This window comes from Kryptolebias marmoratus, linkage group LG13 (genome assembly GCF_001649575.2).
Source record: "Kryptolebias marmoratus isolate JLee-2015 linkage group LG13, ASM164957v2, whole genome shotgun sequence".
Lineage (NCBI taxonomy): Eukaryota > Metazoa > Chordata > Actinopteri > Cyprinodontiformes > Rivulidae > Kryptolebias > Kryptolebias marmoratus.
This window is the reverse complement of record NC_051442.1, coordinates 24883387-24883732: the sequence shown is the minus strand read 5'-3', so window position 1 is coordinate 24883732 and position 346 is coordinate 24883387.

Here is a 346-nt window from a genome sequence, read left to right as displayed (position 1 = left end):
TGCTCCATGCTCCATGCTCCATGCTCCATGCTCCATGCTCCATGCTGCTCCATGCTGCTCCATGCTCTCCCACTGATCCCACAGATGATAAACTACTACTAATAATTATTAGACAGACAGTTCACAGAAGTATCCGGCCGCCCTGTGGAGGAAGCTCATTTCTTTATCAACAGCATTTGTACAACTCACTGAATGAACATTTCTGAGAGGTTTCAGTGAGGCCACCAGCAGCAGCTTTTTGCTGACTTTAGAGCTGATAAGTTGCAGTTATACAAACAGACACCAGGAGCTGCAACAGCACTGAGAATAAATCCTGGACCACCATCTTGTGGTCTTCACTTCAAAT